General features: G+C 46.3%; 1 protein-coding gene across 1 annotated transcript in view; it reads right to left on the bottom strand.

The window, feature by feature from the left end:
- The window catches only part of CCDC63 (coiled-coil domain containing 63), an 88728-nt gene extending 85310 nt beyond the window's left edge, over window positions 1-3418 (bottom strand). The window contains exon 1 of the mRNA XM_077955060.1: window positions 3353-3418. The gene's annotated coding sequence lies outside the window, so the exon portion shown is untranslated. The remainder of the gene's footprint in view (window positions 1-3352) is intronic.
- Between the last annotated feature and the right edge of the window lie 17685 nt (window positions 3419-21103).

Raw genomic sequence — 21103 nt, 5'->3', positions numbered from 1 at the left:
AAATTCTGGACAGCCATGTTCCCTGGTAAAATTGGATTTCTTTTACTTTGAAAGAGGGAAAAAAAATGGATGTTGGGAACATGGAGCAGTCTTTGCCACAGTTCTCTGGGCCTCAGTGTCCTCTTCTGTGAACTGCGGGTAACAATAGTTTCACCTCACAAGGTCATTGCAAGAATGAATTGAGTTAATGGGTATAAAGAGCTTACTAAGTGGCAATGAATATTAGTAATTATGATGATGATTAGTAGAAGATCTTGATAGCAAATTAGCAAGAGGAAAAAGAAGTCACTGTTTTCTGTGCCAAGGAGGGGTGTGACCAGGTGAAATCAGGCTCATTGATTTGGTAAATGTGGGCACCTCCCTAATGACAGGGAACCGCCCAGAGAAAACATTCAAGACCAGCTTTAATGCCCAGAGAGCAGTCAAAGGTAAATTGTATCTCCCTTTGTATCCAAGAATCGAGTCAATGTCCTCAGGGACAATTTGTGCTGCTAAGGGAGCCAAAGGTGGCCCTTGAATTAACGCACACAATTCATGTGCTTCTCAAACCTTGTTCCCGGGGCTTGGGTGAAGCAGAGCCTGGCCTCCCTTGATAGTAAATGGGGCTGCGTAGTGAGTGGTTGTTGTCAGTTGAAGGGACCACAGGACAGGGCTGGAATCTTGAGCCTTTCCAGGGGGTGTCTGGTGCTCTCATCCACTGAACTTGGATAGAAAATCCCCGTCTGAGGAGCAGACAAAATTTTTCTTGGGAGAGAAAAAAAGTTTTTTGTTATCATCTGTTCTGATTTCAAGATTAGCAATTTGTCTAGCAAAATCCCAACAAACTAACATGTGTCCAACAGGTCTTGTTAGAGGGATGTGAACCAGAGCAACTCCATCTTGAATAGGGGCTGGGTAAAATGAGGCTGAGACCTATCGGGCTGCATTCCTAGATGGTTAAGGTATTCTAAGTCACGGGATGAGATAGCAGGTAGGCAGATACAGGTCATAAAGACCAGGCCAGGCCGGGCGCGGTGGCTCAAGCCTGTAATCCCAGCACTTTGGGAGGCCGAGACGGGCGGATCACGAGGTCAGGAGATCGAGACCATCCTGGCTAACACGGTGAAACTCCGTCTCTACTAAAAAATACAAAAAACTAGCCGGGCGAGGTGGCGGACGCCTGTAGTCCCAGCTACTCGGGAGGCTGAGGCAGGAGAATGGCGTAAACCCGGGAGGCGGAGCTTGCAGTGAGCTGAGATCCGGCCACTGCACTCCAGCCTGGGCGACAGAGCGAGACTCCGTCTCAAAAAAAAAAAAAAAAAAAAAAAAAAGACCAGGCTGATAGAACAGTTTGCAATAAAGATGCCAGCTAAAACCCACCAAAACCAAGATGGTGACAAGACTGACCTCTGGTCGTCCTCACTACTACACTCCCACCAACATCATGACAGTTTATAAATCCCATGGCAATGTCAGGAAGTTACCCTATATGATCTAAAAAGGGGAGGTGTGAATAATCCACCCCTTGTTTAGTATATTATCAAGAAATAACCATAAAAATGGGCAACCAACAGCCCTCGAGGCTGCTCTGTCTATGGAGTAGCCATTCTTTTATCCCTTTACTTTCCTAATAAACTTGCTTTCACTTTATGGACTCACTCTGACTTCTTTCTTCTGAGAGATCCAAGAACCCTCTCTTGGGGTCTGGATCGGGCCCCCTTTCCGGTAATAGCCTCAGGAGTGTCCTAGAATTCCACTGGGGGTTTCTTAAGATGTAGTGTGCACCAGGGCCTTGTTAAAAATGCAGGTGTCACCATGAGTTGCTAATTGTTGACATGAACAATGGGTGTACAAAGGTTAATTGTAATATTCTGAGCCAGGGAAGGTGGCTCATGCCTATAATCCCAGCAGTTTGGGAAGCCGAGGCAAGAGGATCTCTTGAGCCTGGGAATTCAAGACCAGCCCTGGCAACATAGCAAGACCCCGTCTCTACAAAATAAACTAGAAAATTATCTGGGTGCAATGGTGCATGCCTGTCGTCCCAGCTACTTAGGTGGCTGAGGTGGGAGGATCCCATGAGCCCAGGTGTTTGAGGTGACTAAGCCATGATCACGCCACTGTACTCTAGCCTAGGTGAGAGAGGGAGACCATGTCTCAAGAAAATAAAAAATAGGCCAGGTGCAGTGGCTCATGTCTGTAATCCCAGCACTTTGGGAGGCCAAGGCAGATGGAGCACTTGAGGTCAGGAGTTCAAGACCAGCCTGGCCAACATGATTAAACCCCATATCTACTAAAAATACAAAAAATTAGTGGAGCATGGTGGTACATGCCTGCAGTCCCAGCTCCTTGGAAGGCTGAGACAGGAGGATCACTTGAACCTAGGAGGCAGAGGTTGCAGTGAGCTGAGATGGTGCCACTGCACTCCAGCCTGGGTGATAGAGCAAGACTGCCTTAAAAGAAAAGAAAAGAAAAAATTGTAATATTCTCTCTACTTTCATATATGTTCCACGTTTTCTATAACAAAGGGTTTTTAATTTAAAATATATATATTTAATGCAGGTAGCAGAACCCAGCCCCAAAATCTTCTCAATCTGTAGTTCAGGGTGGAAAAGGAATCTCTTTTCATGCCCACTTGTTTCAATACAGTTAGAAAAAAAACACTTAGATCGGTTTCATCATGTACTAGATCTATCAGAAGTGCTTTATAAATAGTAAGATAATCTCATATCTGCATGTCATTATTACACCATGTTACAGACAAGGAAACTGAGGCATACATAGGTGAAGTGATTTGCCCTCTTCTCACAGCTAGAAAGTGGCAAGGCTAGGATATGAACCCAGGCAGCCAGGCTCAAAAACGAGGTTCCACCCTCTATCTCCTCTGCCTCTTACAGTTCTGTGAGTAGCCTCTGTTGACATTCTAACTAGCTCCCTTTAGACTTTTTAAAACTCTAGTTTTCACATTTGTCTGCATCTGCATAAAGATTATAGGAAGAACAGGCTGGGCGCGGTCCAGCCTCTGGTCCTTTGCTCCTCTGGTCCTTTTTTCACTTGGGCTTGGAAAGTTGGGATTTTCCTTTTGATTTAGTTCTAGGAAGTCAGTGTGAATCAACCTTAGGTTCCCTGCCTCCAGACGCTATTCTCCTGCCTCAGTGTCAGCAACAAATTCCCAGTGGATTTTACCTGGCTATCTCAGGTATCCCAGAATATCCCAGAGCATCCCAGGAAGAAGCACCTCCTTGAGTTTAAAATACTCACACACCATCCACCTCCCTGTCCTAGTCACTGTCTAGCCCCCTTCCCCTGCTTTGCTTGTTTCCATTGCTATTATTTTTCTCTGCTATTATATTTTCATTTGTTATTATTTACTTACCTGCTGTCTGTCACTCCCTGTAGCATGTGAGCTTCATGATGGCAGGGACCTTGTCTCCTGTTTTCCTTGCTACAGTACAGCTCCAGCACCTTGCACAGCGACTGACACACAGTTGGTGCTCAATAAAGCACCGAGTGCATGTCTGAGTCAATGAGAAGCTGGGATATTAGGACAGCTTACGTCTGTGAGCTGGGCCCAGGCTGGCCCTCCCGGAGATGATGTTTCACAAAAGCTCTCAGCTCAATCCTGAAATATAAGAACTCAGAATTCTCAAGGCCAGATGGTGTTAACCGCCTTCTGAAAGTGTCTGAAGGCCAAGTAGAGTCAGGGAGAGGACTCCCTTTGGCTGCGGAGGACAAAGAAGTAAAATGACTCAGCAGAGACCAGCTCAGATGCACCAGATGAGATCCAGGTAGCAAGGGAAGGAGGGAATTTGCCAAACGCACTCCATTTCCTCAGCCACACACACATGGGTTGTCCAACAGGTGAGATGATGATGATGATGATGATGATGATGATGATAGCTAACATTAATGTCACGAAATATTTACCAGATGCTGCTCTGAGCTCTTAATACATTCATTCATTTAATCCTCACAACATTACCTCTGAGGCAGGTAATGTGGTATCCCCATCTTACAGCAGGGTAAGTTAAGGCACAGAGAGGTTAAGGAACTTGCTGGGGTGACAAGCCTTGGAAGTAGCTGAGCAGGAATTGGACCAGGTGACCCTGGGCATGTGTCAGAGCAAAACACCTCACTGTCACCCTACCACCCTGCCAAAAATGCCCCAAATGTTTCAGCTCCCAAGGCCAAGGCCAGGCTGACACAATTCTGCCCTCTTGTATCATGAATTCCCATTCAGACCACATATTTGCCTTTATGCCGCAGAGGTCGGGTAGGGGCTACAGCCTGGGCCTAGGGTCTCACTGTTTTCTCGGCTGTGTAACCTTGAACAAGTGGCTTGAGTTGCCTGAACCTCAATTTCCTCATCTGTAAAACAGGATGGTGATTGTACCTACCTCCTAGGATTGCGAGGAGGAATTGAGTAATGCAAAGGATATAGCACAAATCTTAGCTCATAGTAAGCACTCAATAAAAGTAGCTATTGGGGCCAAGCACGGTGGCTCACGCCTGTAATCCCAGCACTTTGGGAGGCCGAAGCAGGCGGATCACTTGAGGTCAGGAGTTGAAGGCCAGCCTGGCCAACATGGTGATACCCCGTCTCTACTAAAAATACAAAAGTTAGCCAAGCATGGTGGCGGGTGCCTGTAGTCCCAGCTACTCAGGAGGCTGAGGCAGGAGAATCGTTTATATCCAGGAGGCAGAGGTTGCAGTGAGCCGAGATCACACCATTGCACTCCAGCCTGGGAGTACAGAGTGAGATCCACCTCAAAAAAAAAAAAAAAAAACAAAACAAAAACAGCCAGGAGCCATTAGCACCGCAGCCCTAAAGGAAACAGGAGGGAGGGTTTTAGAAGGGGAGGCTTCCAAAACCAGACCCAGTGGCTGTCCTGGCTGGGAGAAAAGCCTGATTGAAACTGTGGCCTTCAGTAGAAGAATGCATGGTGTCCCCACCGGAAGGAGCTGGGAAAATGAACACCATGAGCCCCCTCCCCTCTCGCCCTCTATTCCATCCAGGTTCCCAATTGACCAAATCCACCCAAAAGCAGAGGGCAAACTCCCAGGTGCTGAGAAAGTGGAGGGGGCAGGGAAGGGATCTGGGGAGGCCACCAGAAGACACCCAGTACTGCCCAGGGTCACGCTGCTAGTTAATGGCAGACCCACAATTCAACTCAAGCCATCTGGCTCCCGCACGTACTCAGCTGCAGATGGCGAGGTCTAAAGACCACCTAACAGATGGGGCGCACCCCAACACAGCTGGATCACAGCCTCAGTTACGCTGGTGTTTGGGTCAAATTGCATGCTTCTCATTCATGAAATTGAGTTCCTTCCAGAACTTTCTGGAACTTATTTGATCCCTGGTGACAGGGATGCCACAATGGTTAAGCAAACACAGTGAAAGCCTATTTGCAGTCAAACAGGCTTAGGTTCAAATCCCAGCTCAAGGCTGGGTGTGGTGGCTCACACCTGTCATCCCAACACTTTGGAGTCCAAGATGGGAGGATTGCTTGAGCCCAGAAGTTCGAAACCAGCCTTGACCAAGAAAAATTTTAAAATTCGCCAGACGTGGTGATGCATGCCTATAGTCCCTGCTGTGCAGAAGGCTGAGGCAGGAGGATCACCTGTGCCCAGGAAGTCAAGGCTGCAGTGAGCTGAGATGGCGCCATTGCACTCCAGCCTGGGCAACAGAGTGAGACTCTGTCTCAGAAATAAATAAATAAGCTGGGTATGATAGTCACAGTTGCTCCGGAGGCTGAGGCAAGAGTATCATTTGAGCCCAGGAGATCCAGGCTGTAGTGAGCCATGTTTGCACCACTGCACTCCAACCTGGGTGACAGAGTGAGATCCTGTCTCAAAAAACAACAAAATCCCAGCTCAGCCACTTCCTAACTAAGCAATGAGGGATAAGTGATGTCACCTCTCTGAACCTCAGTCGCCTCATCTGCGAAATGGAGCTAATGATGATAGAACAGTGAGAGTCCCGGGAGACAGGTCAGCCCAGAGCGCCCAGCACATTGCCAGCACTTATTGTGCAGGGAGGACATGTTGCTGTTTTTTGAGGTTTTTGTTTGTTTGTTTTTTGGTTTTTTGTTGTTGTTGATGTTGTTTTGAGACAGAGTTTCCCTCTGTCACTCAGGCTGAAGTGCAATGGCATGATCTTGGCTCACTGCAACCTCCACCTCCCGGGCTCAAGAGATTCTCATGACTCAGCCTCCCAAGTAGCTGGGATTACAGGCCCCCGCCACAACACCCAGCTAATTTTTGTATTTTTAGTGATCCGCCCATCTCCCAAAGTGCTGGGATTACAGGCAGCCACTGCACCCAGCCACGTTGCTGTTTTTATCCCTGCCCAGCCTTGACCCCTGTCTGCCCTCCACTTCCCACCTGCCAGCCTGCTCCTCAACCTTGCCAAAACCCTCCCGCCTTCCACAGGATCAAAGTCAGAGAAATTAAAAGCCCAGCAGGATCCCTTAAGACTCAGCCAGTTTGCAACCCAGGCAATTAAGAAATCTCTGGGATTTGAGTTCTGAGCAAATCGGATGTTGAAAAAAAAGTCCCCAACTCAAAACACCTCTGAGGAACTAAATCTGATGCCCTGCAAAGCTATTTTTTTCAAGTCCTTTGAATTCTTGAAAGGTAAGAGTTGTAAATATTTGCATCTTAGACAGGGCTGTCCAGTCCTCTCAAAAGTTTCAAGTTCAACAGAGATGTTAAAAATACAGGTTCCCCAGACAAATTCAAACTGAGGGGCATTCTACAAAACAAGTGGTCTAAACACTTGTAAAATGACCAAGTCTGCGAAGGCCAACGCGGGAGGATAGCCTGAGCCCAGGAGTTCAAGACTGCCCTGGGCACCATGGTAAGACCCCATTTCTAAAGAAAAAGAAAAAGAAAACGAAGAAGGAGAAGGAGAAGGAGAAGGAGGAAGAGGAGGAGGAGGAGAAGGAAAAGGAGAAGCAGAAGAAGAAGAAGAAGGGGAGGAGGAGGAGAAGGAAGAGATAAAAGAAATAAAATGCTAAGGTCATGAATGATGGGGGTGGGGAGTACTGAAGAACTCTCAGATTAAAAGAGATAGGCTGGGCACGGCGGCTCATACCTGTAATCCCAGCACTTTGGGAAGCTGAGGCGGGTGGAACACTTGAGGCCAGGAGTTCAAGACCAGCCTGGCCAACATGGTGAAAACCCATCTCTAATAAAAATGCAAAAAAATTAGCCGATGTGGTGGCACGCACCTGTAGTCCCAGCTGCTTGGGAGGCTGAGGCATGAGAATTGCTTGAACTCAGGAGGCGGAGGTTACAGTGAGCCGAGATCGCGCCATTGCACTTCAGCCTGGGCAACAGAGTGAGACTCTGTCTCAAAAAAAAAAATAAAAGAGAACGAATTTTTTGTTCTAATATAACTAAAGCAATGTGTGATCATTAAAAAATAAAGGGGTGGTGATAATTAGGGAAACTTACTATGTACTGTGGATTAGATATTAGTATTGATGATGAGTATCCTAAATTTCATAATTCAGTGCTGAGTTATGCAAGACAATTTCCTTGTTCTCAGGAGGTAAGCTCAGGTAAAGAGGCATTGCGTTTGTAACTTCTCAAATGATTCAGAAAAAAAAATATGCATATTTATATCTGGAAAGTGAGAAGTGATAGAGCAAATGTGAAAAGCTATACACGACTCCTTGGAACTATTCTTGCAGCTTTTCTTTAAGGGTGAAATTATGGCAGTGAAAAGTTTTGTTTTTTTTTTAAATGCAGATCTCTGGGTCACTCACTGGACTTTTGGAGCAGCCCAGGAATCTGCACTTTTAGCATGCTCCCTAGGGCACTTGGGCACACAAGAAGCTTGACACGTGAGCTCTGCAGACACGCAAGCCTCCATTCCCAGAGGGCACAGCCCCTGAGGTTCTTACTCTCCTGTCCCTCCCTGCTGTTCCCTCCCTCCTGCAACAAGCAAAGAGCCACACATGGAGGGCTTTGCAAACCAACAGCGTGAGAGGTTCATCCAGATTTTTGCCAAGGGCAGAGCTTGCTCTGAGCCTCTAACCAACTCATCATTACATGACTTAAAATACAATTTGCTGAAGACAATCTTCTGGGAAGGCAGACAGAGAAAGAAAGAAACCAAGGGTCAAGGAGGAGGCAGCCAAGACAGGATAGAGGAGGACCCTGGAAACCAGAGGGCTCCTGTAAGTGTATTCATCAGGGGTAGCAGCGACATTGCTTGGCTTTAGCCCTCCTTAGTCATTTTCGTTTGGGGACATCAGCAGCAGCTGCCATTTTTTTTTTTTTTTTTTTTTTGAGACGGAGTCTTGCTCTGTGCCCCAGGCTGGAGTGCAGTGGCCCAATCTCGGCTCACTGCAAGCTCCGCCCCCCCCGGTTCACGCCATTCTCCTGCCTCAGCCTCCCGAGTAGCTGGGACTACAGGCGCCCACCACCTCGCCCGGCTAATTTTCTTGTATTTTTAGTAGAGACGGGGTTTCACCATGTTAGCCAGGATGGTCTCGATCTCCTGACCTCGTGATCTGCCCGTCTCGGCCTCCCAAAGTGCTGGGATTACAGGCTTGAGCCACCGCGCCCGGCCAACTGCCATTTCTTAATGCATGGGAGGCACCAACAGCTCTGCCTGGCATTGGTGTTCGAATATGCCAGGGGGCTGCCTCATAAATGCAGGGCTGCTTCTCACAAACGGAGCCTTGGAAAAAGTGACTACACCCTGCAATGCAATTAGGAGAAAAACAACTCAGGCCGAAGCACAGCCCAGCCCAGCCAGGGGCTTGCAAACCACTCTGACACTCTGACCAGGACCCACAATAAGGAAGACATTAGCATCACAGTCTAGTAACACAAACATACACACACGCACAAGCACACGCACAAGCACATGCACACACGCGCATGCGCGCGCGCGCACACACACACACACTGTGATGGGCATTAAACGCTCCGTTTTTTTTTTTTGTTTTTTTTTTGAGATAGAGTCTTGCTCTGTCACCCAGGCTGGAGTGCAGTGGCATTATCTCAGCTCATTGCAACCTCCGCCTCCCAGGTTCAAGCGATCCTCCTGCCTCAGCCTCCCGAGTAGCTGGGATTATAGGCAAGCACAGCCACACCCAGCTAATTTTTGTATTTTTAGTAGAGATGGGGTTTCACCGTGTTGGCCAGGCTGGTCTTGAACTCCTGACCTCAAGTGATCCCCTAGCCTCCGCCTCCCAAAGCCTCTCAAAGTGCTGGGATTACAGGAGTGGGTCGCTGTGCCTGGCCTAGTCATCTTTTTGTTTTTGCTAATGAAACCGTAGGTATTGGATGGGCAGAGATTCACTTAGACATGAACAATGACCCACTTCTGGCCAACGAGACATAAGGGGAAGGCTGCTCCTGGGGCTTCTGCAGAATTTTTTTTTTTCTGAATTTAACTGCAGATTTTTTTTTTTCCCTGAATTAAAAGAAATATGTGAGGAGCTGCTCTCCATGCCTGTTTCCTTTAGAGGCGGTTGTATGACGATGTGATGCCTGGCAGTGGCAACGACAGCCATTCTGTGACTATGAGGAGACACAGCCAACATGTCAAGGGTGTCAGAGAGGAAATACATGGAAAGAACCTGGATCATTGATGAAGTTGTTGAGTCATGAACTAACTTTGAAATCACCTATTATCAAAATCTGTTATCTAAAAAAGGAACCCCTAGTATTTAATCCATGTTTAGCCAGGTCTTGCAGCCAAAGACAGCCCAAAGGACACAGTAACCATCTTCCATGCTTCATGGGTATAGCCCAGGCAGGTGTTTCCAAAGCCATGGCTGATTGAAATCAATGTAGTGGGTCATGACCAACATGAAAATAGATAAAATAGTATAGATAATATGAGAATGCATGACACATAGAAAAGATAAATATTTTTCGCAAAACTCCTGTTTGACTTATGTGTGTCCGGCGTTAGGATCCCCAGGAAGCAGACTCTAAGATAGAATTTAGTGTTCAGGGAACATTTGAAGGAGCCCCCTTGGTATCATCTCCTGGGGAAGGAGCGGAGAGGAAGCAGGAGTGGGTAGGGAGAGAAGTTGACCTGAAATGCAGGTGCAACACCATCTTAACCAACCCGCCAGGAAACAGGAAATTAAAATGGCTGTTCAGAACTGTCTAGATTGAGCCAAGATGGCCAGATCTTTGTATATCACATAATCAAAATTACTAGACATGGGACACCCCAGGAAATTTATGTAACCTTGGGCAAGGTGGCCTTCTGCAGGTGAGGCAGGGGTTCAGCCCAAACGCTGGACACCTGGATGCTCTCTGAGGACACCACTTTCAGCAGCTGGAACACGGCTCGCCTTAAAAGGAAATGGAGCAGCTGGGCACATTGTCTCATGCCGGTAATCCCAGCACTTTGGGAGGCCAAGGGGGGCAGATCACTTGAGCTCAGGAATTCTAGACCAGCCTGACCAACATGGTGAAATCTCATCTCTACTAAAAATACAAAAATTAGCTTTGCATGGTGGCACACACCTGCAATCCCAGGTACTTGGGAGGCTGAGGCAGGAGAATCGCTTGAACTGGGGAGGTGGAGGTTGCAGTGAGCTGAGATCATGCCATTGCACTCCAGTCTGGGTGACAGAGTGAGACTACACCTCAAAAAAATAAAAATAAATTTTTAAAAAGTGAATGAATGTTGGTAAGGTCTGCCACAGTCCATGTCAGATATCCCTTTCAGCCCTCATTTCCTTATGGGCTTCCATGTCAAAGACCCCGAGGCGGGAGCAGAGGCATTGATCTGCAGCAGATTCATAGCAATTGTACCACCACCAACGCTTCCCAGATCCATGACAGACATCACTAGTCAATTACAGCAAGTTTCCCACTGAGCAAGAATGTGGTTTCACAATGTATTTCAACAAAGTATTCCATGTACTCATTACCAACCCATTAGAATTAGAACCTAAGATAAAATCTGGTTCCTGCCCTGACCTCTATACCAGAGGATAACAAAGAAAGCTGACAGAAGGTTATTGCTGGTTATTGCTCTGCATTTTCAAAACACTCTCTGACTCATGCCATCCACCCCTCCCTCCCCACTTTGGATGTGTCCTCCTTCTCTCTGCCTATCTAAATCCCGCCCATCTTTCAAAGAGGCTCAACTCGGAGCAGAGATCCTATCTTAAAAGACCCTGTCTTAAAAATAAGTAAATAAAATTCATTTTTAAAAAGAGGCTCAACTCAAACCTGACTCCTCCAGGAAGTCTCCCCTGGGTATCCCAACCTTGTCTAAAATCATTCACTGAACCCACTGATCAAACTTGACATCACTCCAAGTGGGATAACCAAACATTGAGTGCTTCCTGATGTGTTGCAGATAAGAATCCCTATAAAGCGTTCTTGCCCCATGTGACTCTAATCCAGCCGGTAGATTAACTACCCATTTATAAGGAATATGGAGGCTAACAATAAATAACACCTGGAACGTAATTAGCAAAACTCTAGAATGTTGGAAACTGAAGGACAAGGCTCCAGGGTCTTCAGCAAGTAAATGACATTTTAAAAAACAGGAAGAGGCCGGGAGCGGTGGCTCAAGCCTGTAATCCCAGCACTTTGGGAGGCCGAGACGGGCGGATCACGAGGTCAGGAGATGGAGACCATCCTGGCTAACCCAGTAAAACCCCGTCTCTACTAAAAAATACAAAAAACTAGCCGGGCGAGGTGGCGGGCGCCTGTAGTCCCAGCTACTCGGGAGGCTGAGGCAGGAGAATGGCGTAAACCCGGCAGGCGGAGCTTGCAGTGAGCTGAGATCCGGCCACTGCACTCCAGCCTAGGCGACAGGGCAAGACTCCGTCTCAAAAAAAAAAAAAAAAAAAAAACCGGAAGAAATTTGTAGATTTGTATCAGTTATCTATCGGCCACAATAATACTATATAATAAATTATACTAGAATTTAATGCTTTATTTATTTATTTTATTTTGAGACCAAGTCTCGCTCTTGTTGCCCAGGCTAGCATGCAATGACGCAATCTCGGCTCACGGCGACCTCCGCCTCCAGGGTTCAAGCGATTCTCCTGCCTCAGCCTCCCGAGTAGCTGGGATTACAGGCATGTGCCACCATTCCTGGCTAATTTTGTATTTTTAGTAGAGACAGGGTTTCTCCATGTTGGTCAGGCTGGTCTCGAACTCCCAACCTCAGGTGATCCGCCCACCTTGGCCTCCCAAAGTGCTGGGATTACAGGTGAGAGCCACTGTGCCTGGCCTATTTTTTAATTTTTATTTATTTATTTTTTTTGAGACAGGTTCTCACTCTGTGGCCCAGGCTGGAGTGCAATGGTGCAATCTCGGTTCACGGCAACCTCTGGTCCCAAGCTCAGGTGATCCTCCCATCTCAGCCTCCTGAGTAGCGGAGACCACAGGCACACACCACCATACCCAGCTAATTTTTCTATTTTTAGTAGAGACAGGGTTTCTTCCTGTTGCCCAGGCTGGTCTGAACTCTTGGGTTCACGTGATCCAACCACCTGGACCTCCCAAAGTGCTGGGATTACAGGTGTGAGCCACTGCGCCCAGCTAAATTTAGTGATTTTAAAGTACCAATTATTATTACACAAGAAGCTGTGGCTCTTTTGGTCCGGGCCAGGTTCAGCTGAGCTAGGCTGGGCTGATCTCATGTTCTGTGGCCAGCTGGAGGGTCAGAAGATGGGCTGGCCTAGAACAGCCTCACCTGGCACAGCTCTTCTGCCCACAGTCTCTCGTCCCATAGCAGGCTGCCTGGGCTTGCTCTCCTTGCTGAGGAAGGGGTCCAAGAAGCACGTAAAGTCACGTAGAGGCATCAAGGCTGGGATCCAGACGTCACTCACTTTTACTTCTGCTGCATTCTATTGGCCCAAGCAAGTCAGCTGACCAAGTCCAGCTTCAAAAGTTGAAAATAGACTCCGCCTCAATGAGAGAAGCTGCCTTCACCTTGCCAAGGGCGTGGATACAGAAAGAGACCATTTTTTGGCAATCAATCCCCGACAGGGTAGAAAGAGACTAAGTACATATCAATCAATGCAATGTGTGCCCTTGCTCAGATCCTGACTTCAACAGACCAGCTGCAAAACCCCATTTTTGGAGTCATTAGGGCAAATTGAACATAGACTATTAGACGGTAACAAGGAAGTGTTAATTCTTTTTTTTTTTTTTTTTTTTTTGACGGAGTTTCGCTCTTGTTGCCCAGGTTGGAGTGCAATGGCGCGATCTCAGCTCACCGCAACCTCCGCCTCCCAGGTTCAAGCGATTCTCCCGCCTCAGCCTCCCAAGTAGCTGGGATTACAGGCATGCACCAACATGCCCGGCTAATTTTGTATTTTGAGCAGAGACGGGGTTTCTCCGTGTTGGTCAGGCTGGTCTTGAACTCTCGACCCCAGGTGATCCACCTGCTCTCAGCCTCCTGAAGTGCTGGGATTACAGGCGTGAGCCACCTGCCTGGCTTAGGAAGTGTTAATTCTTTAAGTATGATAATGGTATTGTGAATATTTTCTAATGCATTTATTGTTAGAAATACATGTTACACACCGGGTGCAGTGGCTCATGCCTGTAATTCCAACACTTTGGGAGGCCAAGGCGGGCAGATCACGAGGTCAACAGATCGAGACCATCCTGGCCAACATGGTGAAACCCCATCTCTACTAAAAATACAAAAATTAGCTGGGCATGGTGGCGCACACCTGTAGTCCCAGCTACTCAGGAAGCTGAGGCAGGAAAATCACTTGAACCCAGGAGGTGGAGGTTGCAGCGAGCCAAGATCATGCCACTGCACTCCAGCTTGGTGACTGAGCGAGACTCCGTCTCGAAAAGAAAAGAAAGAAAGGAACTATGTATTACAGTGTTATGATGTCTGTAATTTATTTAAAGATATTCCAGGCTGGGCATGGTAGCTCATGACTGTAATCCTAGCACTTTGGGAGGCCGAAGCTGGAGGATCGCTAGAAGCCAGGAGTTTGAGACCAGCCTGGGCAATATAGCAAGACCCTGTCTCTATAAAAAGAATTTAAAAATTAGGCAAGCACAGTGGCACATGCCTGTGGTCCCAGCTACTCTGGAGGCTGAGGTGGGAGGATGGCTTGAGCCCAGGAGGTCAATGCTGCAGTGAGCCCTGGTCCTGACACTGCACTCCAGTGACAGAGTGAGACCTGTCTCCAAAAAAAAAAAAAAAAATATATATATATATATATATATATATATTCCAGCAAGACCAGCAAGAAAAGGAAGGAGGGTATGTGTAAGGGGTAGGAGATGTAGTAAGAATGGCAGAGGGTTGGTAGTTATTAAAGCTGCCTAATGCATACACGGGGGTTTATGGTACTATCTTCATGATATTTATGTGTGTGTGTCTGAAATTTCCCATTATAGGCTAGGAACGGTGGCTCACACCTGTAATCCCAGCACTTTGGGAGGCCGAGGCAGGTGGATCATCTGAGGTCAGGAGTTGGAGACAAGCCTGGACCACATGGTGAAACACCGATTCTACTAAAAATACAAAAATTAGCTGGGTGTGGTGGCACATGCCTGTAACACCAGCTACTCAGGAGGCTGAGACAGGTGATTGCCACTGCACTCCAGCCTGGGTAATGGAGTGAGACCCTGCCTCAAAAAAAAAAAAAAAAAAAAAAGAAAGAAAGAAAGAAAGAAAGAAAGAAAGAAAGAGAGAGAAAGAAAGAAAGAAAAGAAAAGAAAAGAAAGAAATTTCCCATGGTAAGGAATGTTTAAAAAGTATTCATCAGCTTTATTTCCCTCATGTAGTTTCCTAAAGTATGGTGTGATTATCACCTAATCATGATATGTTTCAAGAACACTGCAGAAAAAGTCTAGTTTGGTGTCACCCTATCTTCACCATCTGTCAAGCACTTGTTAATTTCCCATTATAACAAAGTGAGAGCAGACTTTGGGTCTCTTGTCCTGAACAAGATATGGAAAGAATATCACATCATTGTTTGATTTTCATAGCACTTCTTGGTTATCATTACCTTCTCTCTACTATGAGTGACAACTGCTTTTGCATTTATAAATAGTAATAAAAAGTTCTCTTTTCAAATAAATTAAATCTATAAAAAGTAAACTGGCCAGGCGTGGTAGCTCACGCCGGTAATCCCAGCACTTTGGGAGGCCGAGGCAGGCGGATCACCTGACACCAGGAGTTCAAGACCAGCCTGGTCAACATGGTGAAACCCCATCTGTACTAAAAATACAAAAATTAGCCAGGAGTTGTGGCACACGCCTGTAATCCCAGCTACTCAGGAGGCTGAGGCAAGAGAATCACTGGAACCCAAGAGGCAAAGGTTGCAGTGAGCCGAGATCACGCTACTATAGTCCAGCCTGGGTGACAAAGCTAGACTCCATCTTAAAAAAAAAAAAAAAAAAAAAAAAAAAAAAACAGTAAACTTATTTTTTAAAAGTGATTAAATCAGTAATGGTTTAGATGTTGGCTACCCACTCTGGCAAACAATTCCAAATCTCACTGGCTTCACATAATAAAGTTCTGTTTCTCAAGTCACAGCCCAATGCAAGGCAGTGGGAGTCTCAGTTCCAGAGAGACATTCAGGAACTCAGGCTCCTTCCAGCTAGTGGCTCTGAAACCCCCCACACCTTGGGGTCCACCATGGAACCTTCTGTGTTTAGCTAGCCAACTAGAGAAGTGAGAGAGAGGCTGTCACATGGAAGGATTTGGGAGACCAGGCCTAAACATGAATGCTTCACTTTAGCCCACATTCCATTGGCTAGAACTTCATCACATAGTTCCACTTAGCTGCAAGGGAGGCTGTAACTAAAGCACGAGCCCAGGAAGAAGACGAGAATGGTGAACAGTTAGCATTACCTCTGCCACTGCAGTCTTCAAATGACAAAAAATTTAGAAAAACAAGTCTATAAGATGAAGCCCCAATTTCTCAGTGTGGCACACAAAAGTCTATCACTCAAGGTTCAATCAGAGATCTGCTGTGAGCATCAGAGAAGGGATTTATTACAGGGTTTAGATCTTACACAATTGTGGGAGCTGGTAGAGGACTCTATTCACTAATGTTGTCTCTGGGTAACTTATATCAGCTGTCAAGGAGGAGGCTGGACATGAATGAGAGCTAGGACAAATTGGAACCTTGAGGATGAACTGGAACCACAAGGACAACTGCGAGCGCCAACTGGAAGCTGTGTCCACAGTGTCTGGGGCTCTGCATTGACCTTCTTAGCATTAAAAATATGGCTCAGTTTCATTCCCACCTTCCAAATCTCATACAAATTTCTCCTGTGGCTAATGACAACCCAGAACCATATGGAGATGTAATTCTGGAAAAGCGGTTCTAGCCTAGCTGAACACAGAACAAGCCACTTCATGGGCCTGTGAAGCATTCTAGCCTCACCCCCCAGGCAGTCCTCAGCTCACATCTTCCACTCCAGCCATGCCAACAACTTGCATTTTCTCAACTACACCAGATGTTTCCTCTCTTATCCATGCTGCTATTCCCTCTGTCTGGAATGTTCTTTCCTGTCACCATCTTGTGCCTCACTCTTCCTCAGCCTTCAAGATCTGTTCAAATGCCACCTCCCCTAGGAAGCCTTCCCTAATGTCTCCAGCCAGAAATGGGAGAGTGGCGGGGCCATAAATGCAGTAGGAGGTTGTGCAACTTGCAATCCTTCTCCACAACCTTTCAAATCTTCCACAAAATCATGTACTAAATGCTGTACTAAATGCTGTACTAAACATGTACTAAATGCTGAATGTGACTGGGTTTCTTCTCAAAAATAGTGAAGGGGTGGGGCTTTTAACCTGGCTTTGACTTGGGGTGGGAGCAAGATAGCTCACACAGTCACAAGAGCCCTGAGACCAGGAGGAGTATGAGGAAGAGAAGAGCAAGAGGAAATAAGATGCAGGAATAGGCAGAAATTGATGGGAGGCTTTAAGCTGTCCCCAACTTGGAATTTGGGTCTATGCCATGTTTAAGATCTCGAAGGAGCAGGAGCACCCTGTTACACAGGTGTGGTAGATCGGATTATCTTTCTCAATTCTTCACTCCCTTCTGTCATCTGACCTTGAAATGCATGAGAGTGAGGAAAGTCTCTTTCCCCTTCCTGTTGATGTGAGGCTTGGTGATAGCTATAGATATCGGCATAGATTTTTTGCCAATGGAATGTGTGCAGAAGTGATGTGCTAGCTCCGAGCCAAGGTGTTAAGAAACATTACATGTGGCCGGGCGCGGTGGCTCAAGCCTGTAATCCCAGCACTTTGGGAGGCCGAGGCGGGCGGATCACAAGGTCAGGATCGAGACCACAGTGAAACCCCGTCTCTACTAAAAATACAAAAAAATTAGCCGGGCGCGGTGGCGGGCGCCTGTAGTCCCAGCTACTCAGGAGGCTGAGGCAGGAGAATGGCGGGAACCCGGGAGGCGGAGCTTGCAGTGAGCCGAGATCGCGCCACTGCACTCCAGCCTGGGCAACAGCGTGAGACTCCGTCTCAAAAAAAAAAAAAAAAAGAAACATTACATGTGTCTACTCATCCCCTTGCACTTCTGCTAGCCACCTGGAACATGCCTGAGTAGTTGCTGACCTAAAGAGGATAAAAAGAAGCACGTAGAAGAAATACATGGAATATACCAGAACCCAACTGCAGCCAGGAGCCAAGCCCAAGTGATTCCAGCAGACCCACGATTGATCCGTACACTCACAAGCAAGAAAATCAATGTTTGTTGTTGTGACTTTTTAATAGTATATGAAATGTCATTCATGTACTGTTAAATTCACCAATGTAAACAGTATAATCCAGCGGTTTTTAGCATATCTATAGCTGCACAACCATCCCACAATTAATTTTAGAACATTTTCATCACCCCAAAAAGAAACTCTATACCTATTGTGTTAGCAGTCTCTCCCCATTTCTTTTCTTTTCTTTTTTTTTTTTTTTTTTAGAGAAGTCTCACTCTTATCCCCAGTCTCTCCCCATTTCTGTTTGTTGCTTGAAGCCACTAAGTGGGGTAGAGAGATACTTGTTAGACAGCATTATTGTGGCAATAGCTGACAGATACGTAAGTATTAGAGATTTGCCTAGTGTAAACAAGCCCACAATTGTACATTTCCCTTGGAGAAGCTTAGGATAAGAAAAATTTACCTCCCCAGATCCCCTTATACACAGTCACACAATAACATGTGCTCATACACACTGTCATTTTCACACACTTTTATAAATATATCACACACCCACACTCATAGACTCACTCATTTCCATGGATACAATCAAAGATCCATATGCAGACTCCCATGCAAAGACTCACAATTACACACTGTAGACACACACACCCAGACAGCAATTTCCCAAACTCCAGGTGTTCAAATGACACAACTCAATTTTTTTCTCCATATCTATACATCACATGTGCTCTTATTTCCTTAACTTTTTCTTTAAATGACTGATATTTTTGTCCAAATAAACTCATTTTTAAAGGAAGCCACTGATGAGTCCTATACATAGATAATCCTCATCTTTTCCATTGGCTCTTGCACCTTCTTTCCACCACACTCAGTCCTGTCCATTAGCAGAGGGGTTGAGAGAACCCAATGCCACCACCTCCAGGAAGCCCCCCAACCAGTGGCATGTGACCCATGCAGTTGCACAGGACTCTGCCCTTAGGAGGACCTCATGTCTGCTTTAGTGATCTACTGTCAGCATTTGGAAATTCTTAGTCATTGGTGAACAAGGGGCTCTGAATTTTCTTTTTGCAAATGGCCCCACAAATTATGTCGCTCTCCTGCCTCTAACCATGGAGTCTCTCAGTTCCCATCGGCTTCCTAGGGTGGCAGCTTCTTACCTGGAAAATGAGCGGACCCAGGGCAGGGTCCCATGTGATACAGCCCAGACCTCGGGGTCCAAGCTTGAATCTCAGCTCCATTTACTAGCTGAGTGAGCTTGAGCCAGACTGCCCTGACAGCCACAGGACCCAGGACAAGAGTATGAAGGGAGGTTCACAGGCCATGTATCTAAACATCTTCATGGGATAAATCAAGCTTACAGTTGTCAAATAAAATGTATTTAACTTATTTATTTATTTATTTATTTATTATTTTTCGAGATGGAGTCTGGCTCTTGTTGCTCAGGCTGGAGTGCAATCTCGGCTCACTGCAACCTCCACCTCCCGGGTTCAAGTGATTCTCCTGCCTCAGCCTCCTGAGTAGCTGGGATTACAGGTGCCCAACACCACGCCCGCTAATTTTTGTATCTTTTGTAGAGATGGAGTTTCACCATGTTGCCGAGGCTGGTCTTGAACTCCTGGACTCAAGCAACCTGCCCACTTTGGCCTCCCAAAGTGTAGGCATTACAGGTGTGGACCACTGTACCCAGCCAAATTGTTTAATGTTTCTAAATGATCCTCTTGTTGTGGTAGTTATATATTGCTGCCTAACAAATTACCATAAATTTGGCAACTTAAAATAACACTGATTTACTATCTCACCATTTCCGTGGTCAGGAATCCAGAAATGGCTTACTTGGGTCCTCTGCTGCAGGATCTCATAAGGCTGCAATCAAGGTATCAAGCCAGGGCTGGGGTCTCATCTGAGACTCACCTGGGGAAGGAACTGCTTCTAAGGTCATACAGTTGTGCATCCAGTTCAGGCTCTCAGACTAAGTGCCTCAGCTGCTTGCTAGCTGTTGGCTGGAAGTCACCCTCAGTTTCTAAGCACATGGGCCAACTCCTCTGGTGGCTTATTTCATCAAAGCCAGCAAAGAAGAACATCAATTAGAAGAGTCTGCATGTAAGACAACAGTTATGATCCTCTGCCATGTAGTCACAGATGTGAAATCCTATTACCTTTGCTGTATTCTATTTGCTAAGAGCAGATCCCAGGGCCCTCCCGTACTCAAGCAGAGAGGATTACACAGGAGTGTGAATGCTAGAAAGCAGGGATCACTGGGGAGCATTTTAGAATGTGTCCCCTACAGTTGTCTTGTGCAGTTGTGCAAAGATTACACTAATGTGTGAGGACTTCCAGAACCACAAAGTGGAACACAGAGAGAAGTCTGTCACTCAGGCTGGAGTGCAGTGGCGTGATCTCGGTTCATTGCAACCTCTGCCTCCTAAGTTCAAGCAATTCTCATGCCTCAGCCTCCTGAGTAGCTAGGACTACAAGTACATGCCACCACACCCAGTTAATTTTTGTATTTTTAGTAAAGACAAGGTTTTATCATGTTGGCCAGGCTAGTCTCAAACTCCTGACCTCAAGTGATCCTCCCGCCTTGGCCTCCCAAAGTGCTGGGATTACAGGCATAAGGCACCACGCCCAGCCAGAGAGGAAGAATTTGCTAAATTAATTCACTGATCTTATCTAAGCACCTCAAATTCTTAAATTATCCTTGCCCCCTACAAGCACATTCATCTCCAATGTTGGCAGCAGCCCAACCCATGAACTTTCACTGAATTAGGACACAGTTGTTATTTTGAGGACCCAGTCTAAGGGATGTGGAGAAACTTATCTCTAGAGTCTAAATCATGTAAGTCGTGAGAGTGAGGGTTTTGGGTTATAGGTTGTGCCATGATAGTTCTGAGTACCATGCTCCAAGTGATAGACTCCAAGTGATGGAAGCCCCATGTGTTTTTTAAATAAATTCTTTGTGTGTGTACGTTTGTGATTTTCAGGGCTGCTTGAGTATCCTCACAACATGGCAGCTGGATTACCCCAGAGCAAGTGACCCAAGAAAGAGCAAGATAGAAGCCATAATGTATTTTATGACTCAGACTTGGAAATCACATACCATCATCTCTGCAAAATCCATCTGGTCACACAGGTCAGCACAATTCAGTGTGGAACGGTGCTACACCATTGTGGCAGGCAGAATTCTAAGATAGTTCCCAAGATCCCACCTCCTGGTGTACATACCCTGTATACTCTCCTCCCTCTGTGTGTGTCAAAACTTGTGAAGATAATGGGATAAAACTCTTATGATTATGTTACATTATAAAGCAGAAGAGATTTTACAGATGTAATTAAGGTCCCTAATCAATGGAATCTGAGTTAATCAAAAGGGAAAATGCCTCAAGTGGCCTGACCTAATTGAGTAAGCCCTTAAAAGAGGTCAGAGAGAGTCAAAGCCAAGATTTTGGGCTGGGCATGATGGCTCACACCTGTAATCTCA

This window comes from Macaca mulatta, chromosome 11 (assembly GCF_049350105.2).
Source record: "Macaca mulatta isolate MMU2019108-1 chromosome 11, T2T-MMU8v2.0, whole genome shotgun sequence".
In the NCBI taxonomy this organism is placed as follows: Eukaryota; Metazoa; Chordata; class Mammalia; order Primates; family Cercopithecidae; genus Macaca; species Macaca mulatta.
This window is presented reverse-complemented; position numbering and strand designations above follow the sequence as displayed.